Source organism: Athene noctua, chromosome 3 (genome assembly GCF_965140245.1).
Source record: "Athene noctua chromosome 3, bAthNoc1.hap1.1, whole genome shotgun sequence".
NCBI lineage: Eukaryota > Metazoa > Chordata > Aves > Strigiformes > Strigidae > Athene > Athene noctua.
This window is the reverse complement of record NC_134039.1, coordinates 21,651,448-21,662,797: the sequence shown is the minus strand read 5'-3', so window position 1 is coordinate 21,662,797 and position 11,350 is coordinate 21,651,448.

Here is an 11,350-nt window from a genome sequence, read left to right as displayed (position 1 = left end):
CAGCCAGGGCTTGATTCAACAGACCGTTCACTCATCCAGGCCACGAGCAGCCAGTTTTTCTATGAGAATCCTATGGGGAACTGTGCTGAATGCTTTTCAAAAATCCAGGTAGAAATAAAACAATCCTATAAAGAAAGTTGTTTCACCTGAAGAGATGGAGGTAGTAGAATTGGAGAGGAGCTGTTTGGACCTGGGAGACTCTAGCAGGAGCCTATGGGTTACAGCAAAGTAGTTCTTGGATGTTGAACTGTTTGTGGTTTTTTGATGAGTTGTCCAAAGGTAAATTATGTCTGAGGACAATCTGTGTTAGATGTGTTATTCTTCCTGCTTGGGGAAATCCTGTAATGTCTGTTCTAAAAGTCCCATACACTTCTGCCTGGTGATACAAGGGAACAGACATGCAACATACATAAAACATACATAAAACATACATAAAACATGCAACAGACATAAAACTGAGTGAATAATGTGATTAATTATAAATTTTAGGATAATGTCCCATTGATTAGGGGAGTGAAAAAGAGAATACAGTACAGCAATTGCATCTAGTGCAGTACAATTTATTAAAGGGTGAGGGTTGATCATATGAGAGAATCAATGCATAAAACCATCCAGCCATAGTTCCGTGAAAAACTGAGAGATTCTCATATTACATAAATATGAGACTCCATAAAGAAATTAGGGAAGACAGTAAATTTACTAAGATAGAATCTGACAGAGTCAGAAAGACACAGGGAAGAGAACTAAAATATTTCTAAGATGTCTGAGTTCAACATAAATGTGATTTATATCAGAAAAAAATTGAGATAGCTTCTCTCAAGCAGAAATTATCCTTCTGATCATGTGAATTATGACCATCTAGGCAGGCACACAAAGGAAACATTAACTTTCTCAGTGAGTTCTTGATGACTAATCACAAGAAACAAAACTTCAAACAAAAATATCACAACACTACAACACATCTGGGGATCTCTCAACAAAGACTGGCGTAAAGATAAGTTTTTCAATAAAATCAAATGTGAGTGAACAATTACTGTGTCATAAACATAATTCGAACTCAAAAGATATAACTCATACAACTAATTTTGGTTTTCAATTAACTTTATTTTGGATTTCCTCTGTATTTAGATCTCAAAGTGAAATTGAATTTTGAACTATTGTTGGTGAGCAAAGATCTGCAAGCTAAACCTACTGGTATTCACACCACAGAGATGCTGTCCAAGGAGCTGGGTAGAAAAAAGTCACTAAGATTAGGCTGCTGCTTCAACCTCCTGAACAGTGTTCAGAACAACATGATGTCACTTGCCTTATGAATAGTGGAGTCTCATTCACCACTTTGACAGCAGTGTTAGATAAAATACTCTGGATAGGAACCCCTGGGAACTGACAAATTGAAAAGCTGATGAAGGATATTAATAAATTTTAGATGGCCTTTGATAACCTTAAGGACAGGAAATTAATTCTTTTTTCTTGTTATTAATTGATATGTGGCTGTCCATAATAAGTTAGTGTACAACATTTTGAAGGCTGTATTTCAAAAGGTTTAGTGACTGGCTGAAATTCAATAACAAAAGATTGACTTCTGGTGTATCATCTGTTGAAATAATTAGGTTTTTTCCTTCCCAATTTTGATCCCAAAATGAGCATGGGAACCAACTTTTCAGCCTTTAGTTTAAAATCATGATTTAAGTATTCAAGTCCTGTTAAAGATGAAAACTCCTGTTTCCCAGATATCTACAACCAAAAATAATTGAGATGTTTTGGAGATTTCTAAGGATTTCCCCACAGCCCGGTGTACTTTCAGGCTCACATGGCCAATGTTAAGTCAAATTGCAATATTCTAGCCCCAGGGGAGAAAAAGAATTAATTGTGTCAGTTAGGCAACTTCTTAGAAGTACTTCTTTGATATTTTAAGAGAATATGCTTTTTGCTTGCACAAACAAGAGCATAATCAATCCTTAATCACAAAAGATCAGATTAAATAAAGGTCACATATTTTCAGTTTGTGAAGGTAACCTAAAATTAGAGTAATTTCTTTTAATAACTTCTGAGTCTTGACAACTACTGGCCTTTCCCTAAACACAAGTGGAGGATTTTCAGCTGTACATCCTGTATAGCATCAAATCACATGGACAAGTTCTGTTACCACTTGCTATTCCCTGTTTGCTTTCTCAGCAGAGAAACAGCAGTAGAAAGAGGTGGTGAGGTTAGAGTTCATGCATTTCCTTCCCCTCTTAGGAGCTGGCAAAGCAGAAGAGGTATGCCAGGGTGAACATGTCCAGCTTACTGATCAGTTCAGAATGTTTCACAGCAGTGCAGAGAGTAAGGCCTGGTGAGTAACTGTAACCAGGGTTTCTTTTTGACAGTTCTATGCTGTACAAATAGTGAAATTCTCTATTTTCTTCCCTCCCTAGCCCTAAATGGATATATTTGGAAGGAATAACAAGGAGCATTGTGGTGATTAATTCCTTTTACGTATCTCACCTCTTTAAAAGAGAAAAGTTATTGCTTCTCTGATCTGGTACATGAACTAGCAATTCATGAAGTCGATGTGTGTTTTTTACACTATATAGATTAGGTGTTTCAATCTTAACATGCTTTTGATTTTAATCTCTAGAGGAAATATAAATTTTCCTGGTTTAGACAAAGCAACAGTCAGTACTTCAGAAGATTCTTCTTTGAGGTTAGGCCACAATCCTGTGTGCTCTAATGCAGACCCCAGTGGAGATCTGCAGCAACTTTTAGGGATTCATGTGATAAGACACCACTGCAAGAGTGAGGCTTTACACTGCAGGGTTTGCCTTCAGGGAATCCAAATTTTCCGGGAATCTCATTAGAATTTCTACATCTTTTGTAATAAATCTTTTTGAAGAAAGAGCAGGATATTCAGCAAAAGCAAGGTGCTCTGGTTTAAATGAGAACAGGATTGATTTCCTGAAACATAGTCCATCTTCTTGAGACCGGGAACAAACATCCAGTAACTGAAAAGCTGGGAGTGTATTTCATTGAAGGTCTAATGGTTTAACTGCCTTTCTTTTGCATCCAGAATGTTTCAGTTAATTGAAGACATTAATGAGAACTCCTAGTGGCCATTCAAATACTTTTGCAAAGTATTGCATTTTTTTTGCAAAGACAGTGAACAGTTAAGTATAGTGAATTGGGGCTGATAATCTGCTGATGAAGTCAGGGCTACTAAATGGCACCATTCTGTTTTGCATTCTATACAGCAATAGCATTCTGTTGAATCTATTTTAAAAATAGGCCAGCTCAAAATAAAGTTCTTTTATCTCAACACGTTTCATGTTGAAAAAAGAGAAAATTTAAATTATATTCCCAATTTATCCAAGTGAATGAAACAAGGTAATGAATGAAACAGAACTCTTATGCAAAGGAAACTAACCAACACACCAGCCAGACAAGCTGAAAATAACTAGTGTACGATTGTGCAGTTAAAGAATGTATCAGAAAGTATGAATACTTAAAAGTAAACATCTTAGTGCTTTGCTTTCAATATATTATTCTTTAAATAGAAAATTTATATACCACTTCCAAAGACCAAACTGACCAAAGCAAGTACTCTGAAATGTCATCAATATTTCTTTCATGCACAAGAATGGATCATTTAGCTACACAGTGCAAATGTCTGTCACTTCAGTAAACAAAGCAAAAGGTCATAGCAAATTGACATACAGAAAGCTATCCATAAAATAGGAACTTATAGTTTGGCGTTGAATTTCAGAGCTATACACAAACAGTAAAATAAATTCAGAGTTGAGCTACATGCAGAAACCAGAATAATATTTGGGAGCTACAGGCAAGGCTGCTAGCTCCAGAATCCATTTGCCTCCAGTCCTTATACAAGTCCCATTTTTTTTAACTTGTCCCTAGTCTTTCCTCTTCTACCTTCCACAAGCTTTTTATCCCTCTGTATTGTAATACAGTTAATTCCTGCTTCTCTAGGCTGTGTGACTTGCTATCATAGGAGCAGTAAAAACAGAGATTATCTGTCTTCTTTCAGTGACATGTAGATGCAATTTCAAGGCAGATTCTTCATAAACCTGGAAGCAATCTGCTCAGTAATGATGGGCTGTCTGAACACCTCCCCTCTATTAGAGCACTTCTGAGATTGTGCCTTTAGTACTATGCCCAGTTAAGGGCACCCCAGTACAAGAAAGCCATTGACATACTGAAATAAGTCCAGCAAAGGGTCATCAGGTTAGTTAGAGGAGAGGCAGAGACAGCTGTTCAGTCCTAAAGAGAGAAGGCAAAGTGGAGATATAATTGCTGTCTGCAACTGCTTAATGGGGGAATGTAATGAAGACATCCCAGTGTCCTAGAGGCACACTGTGGAAGGACAAAAGAAAAAGGGCATGAATTGGACATGAGAAATTATGACTCGATATAAGAAAAAACGTTTTTATCATGAGGTTTGTCCAACACTGGAAAAAAAGGCCTGAAGAAGCTGTAGCCCTATTGTTTTTTTCAGGCTGTGCTCTTTTACAAGGACCCCTCAGGGAGGCCAGTTAAATGGCTCTAACAACAGCAGGCTATTTTTGGCCACCATCTCTCCTGAGAGTTGGATGTTTCCTCCTCTGAAATGTGACAGCACATATCCAGTCTATGCAATGTGGAATGTGCCTTATGGAAAAATGCATATCTGGGGGAGCAGCCTGCTGTAACTGCAGGCATTCGCTCCCCTGCAGCCTCGCTGGTAGGAGCACATGCACAGGGATGAGGAAAGGCAGCAATGGTCTGTCTGAACAATACTTGCGGAAGTACCCCATGCCCATCCCTAACCTTTCTCAGGATCAGGGTGAGCGTGGGTAGGAACTGTATACTCATTAATCTCACTGTGTTTTTGATACAACTGATTCCACTTGGAATGAGGATGGTAGCTCAGTTTGAAGCTCTTCTCTATTGGATGCCAGTGCTTTACTATTAACTCCACCTCATCTCTCCGGGCAGACTTCATTCTGTCTCCAGGGGCTTACTACTTCTCCCACCTAAAACTGAATTATGACTTGATACAAATTTATTCCCGTCATGGGTGTTAACTGATTTTTTCTGATGATTTTTATCCTTGCTCAAGAAGCCAAATTGTATTTTGCTTATGAATTTTTATTTTGAGAGGTCTGTGTATATAGTTGCAAGTATTTCTGTATCATTACATTAATGCATTAGGATGCAGCTTGCTGTACAATGGATGTAGGGTACAAGATGCAGGGCACTGGTACAAGTACAGTTTCTTCCTGGGAATTTATGAGAATATGCAATACTATTATAAGCAGGATAAACATGTCTTTAATAAATACTTATATTTTTTCTGTCTAGGTTTCTAAATGGGCATTGTCATAGCTACAAACTTCATATGTACCCAAGCCGCTACTCAGTCTGAAAGTTTTTTGGAACACATACTCACACTTAAGTGATATTTCACATGATTTGACATGACTGAGGCATATAAATATTATTTTAATATAAATAATAATTAAAAGTTAAATCTTATTCATAAAGCTATCCTTATTTGTATGTGATGTCTTTTTATAAACAAATTTGATTAGATATTGGAGTAGTTTAATTTAGGATAGATTCTTATTATGAGACATAGGAAGTTTATATATAATAACTCTGATTTTAGAGATATTTACAGTAATCTTTGATAAAAAATGCTTTAAACCCAGTTTTTTAAGTGATCAGACTTTTTGAAAGCTGTTATTCTGAAAAATATAGTATTTGCTGTTTTTTTAAAAAGTATGCAGACACCAACAAATGCTGCTCATAAAGCTTCCATGTTATGTAATTATATTAGATACAGTAGCTGAATCAGTATTTCTAACTGCATATTTGTAAATCTATTTGGCAACCAGGGAAAAAGTTTAGCTGTCAACCAATTATTACTAGATCATTAAATTTTCTTTCAAAGTAAAAGTTTTATTATGTTGAAATGCTATAGATTTACCCAGCATACTCAGCTTCACTTTGCTTAGATACATTTATTTTTCAATAGATTCTCAAATATGCCTTTCACCACAACCTTGTTTCTTGTGAGGATTATCTGAAATCTGCATAGGATGAATCTTCAATAATACAACATTAAACATGGAATAAATAAATACAGTTTGCATCCCGTCTGTGAGTTAAAGCTTAGCCCTTTTATGATTTTTAGCTCTCCTAATTTTATCGGCTCTATTTCATCTCAAAGTGTGTATATATATATAAATATATAAATACACTTTATGTTTTTTATATAGAGCCTTTTTTTCCTCCCTTAAAATATGTTTTCTAATGGCAGGTCTGTCCTGTATTATATAAGACATTTCATGCCCACAATGCATTGGCAGTGATTCCTGAGATAGCAACATCAATGCTGACATAGTTATCCTGTGCGGCACAGCTGGGGATGCTATCAGAGATACAACACGAATTCTAAAATCAGTCTAGCTGCAGTAGCTCTGTATTACATGTAATCTCCTTAGCCTGGATCTTAGCTCTTCTGACAGAGCAGAAACGAATCTGTCTCAAGAACTAGACTGGTTGCTGTTTTGATATCCCAGTGCCAAGATCTATTGTGCAAAGATTTTACATGGATTTAATACCAAATAGATGGGAGATTCCTACTTGGTAGAAGCCACTATCCAAAATTCAGACAGCAATCAATACTTGCCACACTAATAGTAAAACCCCGAGACCAGGTTTTCACCTGGCATATAATGGAATAGCTAAACTGTGATGAAAATGATGAAAATATCTGAAATTGATCTAAGTGTAAAATGGCATTTTTAATGGAGTAAAGGATATATTTTTCTAATACCGAATGCAACATAGTTATGTTTTAGTGCACAATATTTAGTTAATATCTCTTTTGACATTAGAACTAGCAAGACATTGGTCATATAAGATTTTTGTTTTAATATTGTAATTATCTTCAGCTGTCCACTCTAAATAATGGCTACATGCTGGATGGGAAGTATCACTCCTTTTTATGTAAAACATGCAGATAATAGGTTTCACAGAATTATTTTTGTGCATTGTTCTTAATTAAGCACAATGCCATCTAGAGGACACCATATTTACACTGAATATTCTGAAATGTTATTTTCAGTTAAGGTTTTTGTCTTTCAGGATTTCAGTCCTTATTTTGACAGTCTGATAGAAGTATATCATTCCTACATCTACTGTATTCTCTGATTTTTTTCAGAAACGGGTCAGGCACTACCGTAGTCTAAGAACAAGCACTCTTTCCTTCCCCCCATATTTAGATTTTTTTTCTGTCTTCCTTTTTTTTTTTTTTTTTTTTTTTTTTTTTTTTTTTTGTGGGGGTGTTTTCATTCACTGGGCTGCTTGCCAAGCCCTCTTTCATTTCTATACCCTGATGGAAAACAGAATCCTTTCCCCCCAACACACTGAAGAAGAGCTACCGTTTGGTCTGAAGCCCTGCTTCCAGAGTTTGCTTTAAAGAGAGGAAGTAGTTAGTGATTGCTCAGATCTCTAGGCAGTGGGTGAACCACTAAACTGAGCATGCAGCACAGGTCACACACAGTGTGTACTTGGGGGGAAAAAAAGGCATTAAGACCAACTTCCCAAGGGAAAAGTGGAAACTCCTATTTCATGCCAGCTTCTCTGACATCAAAACCAGAGTCCAGCTGCAGTTTCTTATGTGAAGCCTTTATTCTCCTTTTGACCAGCCTGAGCAAACAGACCATCCAGCAGTTAGCTTGTGCACTTGAGAAACAGCCTTTTATGTACTTAGTACTCATGGCACGCCAACCTGGAAGCTGATTTTTGGCCTACATGGTTCAAGGTAATGAGGCTAATACAGCTTTTATTTGAATTTTCTTCAGGTATGTAAAGGCGGAAAGGAAACAAGACTTGGTGAGTTGAACTCTTTTGGCAGTCAGGGTTGCATAGGTGAGAAAAGAGAGAAGTGGCAAAAAGAATAAAAGCAAGCATGGCTTTTGCATTGTTGTCCTGCTTCTGGAGGAGGCAAATAATGGACCCAAGAAAACATTTCTGACACTGTTGATATAAGACTACAGATCTGTATAGAATACTTTAAAATGCATAAATGCCTCACTAATTATGTCTTAAACAAACTTTTAACATAATTTCAGATTTCACTTCATCACACTAATGAGATACAAACAACTGTCCTTTGACCCAAATCTTACAGTCCATGACAATTTCCTTTCTACTTAGCACTTCATCATTTCATTAGATAACATTTTTACAGTACAACATAGTTATTAGTTTGGTCTTTTAGAAAAAAATTAAATAGATGATATTCTTCTAGGGAGTTAAATTGTGAGGATTATGCTGCCTATGAGGAGTTTAATGAAACAGGAAAAGAAGCATAAAAATGAATGAAGAATTTGATGATAAATATATTGAGTTATTTTTGTTTCCATTCCAGTTTTTTGTTTATAGAAATATTGTTTCAATACCAAAAGAAGATAGACATTGGAATTACCTACTCAGTTACAGGCTTAAACTTGCAAATGCTTTGACCTCATCTGGTATGGTCCTACATATTCACAGAATTCAGATAAATCCTTTTAATAGTTATAGTATCTTTAGGAAAATATTAAAATTTGTCTTTTTTTTTTTTTTTTTTTTAAATTACTGCATAAAGATGCTAATGGTAGGCAAAAATCCAAGTTTTTTCTTCTTCATTCTGCACCTAATTTTCTCCCTTCCTCCTGTTATTTGAAGACACATAAGTAACCCCTATTCTTGCAGAGTCTCAGCAGCTCACAGTCTTTCTTACTTTCCCAATACATAATGGTCAATTACTTCATCATTAAAAATAATTATACTCTACTGAATCCACAAAAGCATTATGGGAAGTTTAAGGAATTTGTTTTATACTTTCGTAGTACAGAAGAAGTGATCAGAATGCAGTTCTCTAGCTACCTTCTGGCTAAATAATGAATTATATTAATCTTGCTCTTTTTATGCCCACAAACTGCACATTCTGCGGTACATATTAACACATTTTCCACAGATGTAGTAGTGTGTGCTTCCATAATGTAACTGTAAGGGCACTCCACTGGAAGAATGAGACAGAGTTGAACTTCCTTAAATTAAGAAGATATTGAACACTCTTGAAGTGAGTAAGCTTTCTATAGCTTAGAGCCTAAATACCCTTGGGCTGCATAGGTGCTTCACTTGACTGTTGTGTATTTCACTAGAGGGAAATAAATGCTTATCATTTAATTCACTGAAGCTTCTAGACTTTTAAGTCTATTTCTGTATCTAGTGGTATTAATTTAAAGAAAATGAATTGTTTCATAATCACATGTTTCACAGACTAAGACAACAAAATGAAGCAGGAAAATGTGAATGAATTTATAAAACAGATTGGAACAAAGAGCTGGAAATTTGTCTGTAGGAACTTTCTTCAGGCAGGTCTAAAGTTCACAGTCAAAAGAAGGGATTGTTTCTGCTGTACCTTCTGTATCAGGTTCTTCTGGTCTGTGTGATCCAATTTAACCAGCTGTAGCGTCATAGTATCTATATCATGCTATTCCTCCCAGTGGAAATAGTCAAATGATTATAATTAATCAAACAGTTCAGTACTTTGTTGAACTGGGACTTAAACAGAGGAACTAGCAGACAGCTGAAGGCAAAATAGAGCCTATGCATTTTAATCTTCTATTTCTCCCCATGAATACTTCACTGGACATATCATGTGGTTTTGAAAAAAACCTGCATATTAAGACCCGTTTGTCCCTTAATCTGAATCACACATTTGGTGGTCTATGTAACTTTGATCATGGAAAATAACTTATCAAACACAGAATACCAAAATGTTAATTATGCTTTTTATAGGCTTCAGCTAAATCCATGTTTTGTAATGGATTTAGGCATATGGAGCTACAGCCCAGAGGCTGAAATAACAGCTTGGTTTTTTGCAGGGTTTACAGATTATAGAAAGCATGTTGTTGATGTGTTTTCAAATGACCTTTTGACAGAGAGGCAAAGAATGGAAGTATTGATGCTCAGTGAATACATACTGCACACTCAATTATAATTACTAGAGGAACTGGTCTGAGCAAGAATATATTAGCAGATAATGTTAAATATTTAAGAAAGAACAACAGAATAAATTTGCATGTAGATGTTATATATGGAAAGCAATGGTAATGAATCTATGTAATACAGTACCTGGAGCAATCACATTTATCTTATGGACATGCAAAACTGATGAACGAGGTGACTTTTTACTGAAGATGCACTTCAGGCATTAATTCATTAACAATACAAGAATGAATAATAAATACTTGAAATAAGCTGTGCTTCTCATATCTGTCACTAATGAGGATATAATTAAAAGTAAGTTGTAAATGGGAAGTCTTGTGTGAAATAAAGTTCTTAAGTAAAATTAATAATGTCTTTAGTGAACTGGCAAACATGCTTTCCTCAGAAATAATCACAGGGATTTGTAGAAGATATTTACTAATGAACTCATACACATTAAAAACAAAAAATGCTTTTTCTCACCTGTTGAATGCTATAAAGCAAGAAAGATAGCATAAGGAAACTTTATGACTTGAAATATACCTGGTTTTAAAGGCAAGTTAAATATGGCACTTGCTTCAAGATTAATGGAGTGCTAATTGCTTGATGATACATACAGGACAATATAGCTGTTAAAGGCATATACAAGAGTTCCTCACTCTGCATCTGATTTCTGAGTGCTGAGCTTCTCAGAGGGTACTCTTTTAATGGTATTTTCAGTGCAAGGTAGAAAAACCCCAAAACTGTATAAGGTAAAAAAAAAAAAAAAAATCCCTAATAATTCATACATCTTCACCTTCCTTTTGATCATCTTATTCCAGACAGAAAGTATTTCTGTCTGAAACCAAATACATTTATTGAAGCATATCTTTTTCCACTGAAACTACTCTCTAGGAGGCTTAGCTGTCAATTCCTCACTCAAAGACAAGTGTTTTGCAGGGTGAATATATTTTTTTCTTAACCCTTTGAGGAACTCAGACTCTTTCAGCCAGTGAATTCCCAGATTTGGATACCTTCCCCTGTCCTGTTCCAACCTCCTGTCACCACAGAACCCCAAACTACACATTCACTTCCAAAGGAAAGAAATGTGGGCATGTGGGCAAAAAATGAGGCATAGGAAATGATCAGTCCACCATGTGCCCAGGCAGAATGACTGGAGGACTAGTGTGTGAATGGGTCACTGTGACAGTCTCCGATCATGAACTTGCATGGCTGTGAACACAAACTCATATTTTCATCTTTGCATGTATAGGATTTAGTATGACCTGTCCCATGCATTTGTGTTAAAGTCTAACTCCTTGGTGGACAGATCAGGTCACAGAAGTCAGGTAAC